Source organism: Carlito syrichta, unplaced genomic scaffold (genome assembly GCF_000164805.1).
Source record: "Carlito syrichta isolate Samal-C Ts95f unplaced genomic scaffold, Tarsius_syrichta-2.0.1 Scaffold73074, whole genome shotgun sequence".
Taxonomy (NCBI): Eukaryota; Metazoa; Chordata; class Mammalia; order Primates; family Tarsiidae; genus Carlito; species Carlito syrichta.
In genome coordinates this window covers 59527-60019 of record NW_007017170.1, presented here as the reverse complement: position 1 = coordinate 60019, position 493 = coordinate 59527, and the positions used below count along the sequence as shown (strand labels likewise).

At 70.0% G+C, this 493-nt stretch overlaps 1 protein-coding gene across 1 annotated transcript in view; it reads right to left on the bottom strand.

Moving 5' to 3' along the window:
* The window catches only part of INTS14 (integrator complex subunit 14), a 35392-nt gene extending 35019 nt beyond the window's left edge, over window positions 1–373 (bottom strand). The window contains exon 1 of the mRNA XM_008053104.1: window positions 191–373. The gene's annotated coding sequence lies outside the window, so the exon portion shown is untranslated. The remainder of the gene's footprint in view (window positions 1–190) is intronic.
* Window positions 374–493: the final 120 nt, after the last annotated feature.

Sequence of the window (493 nt, the reverse complement as noted above, 5' to 3'; positions counted from 1 at the left end):
CCCCAGCCGGCCGCCCGCCGGTCTCAAAGATGCGGTTCCCGCTCTCCCGGCCGCGTCAGCGATACGCCAGCGTCCTGCCTTCCCGTCAGCCCGACTCTAGCCGGAGCAACCCCCGCCCAGACGCGACTCCTCGCCACACTGCAGCCCGGAGAAACGGAAGTGCTACACAGGGTTGCCCGGGTGCCTTCACCTGAAAATCGTCAGAACCACCTGATGTCCGGAGGCCTCTCCGGATGGGGACGAGGTCGTGCCACTGGAGGAGCGGCGGGCGGGCTGGCCTGGCCCTGCTTGGTTCCTCACCCCTACCCTTCCCGGCAGCCCAGCAGGCAAGCGCTGCAACCTTGGCCCGGTCTCCTCTCTCAACCCGCGCCCATCGCCGGCCACAGTCCGTCCGCGTAATCCTTCCGCCCGCGCGCCACGGCCGGAACTACAGGGCCGTTCGATAACAGTGTACCAGGCGCTGGGCCTCCGCGCGGGCGGGGCGGGGCCTTCG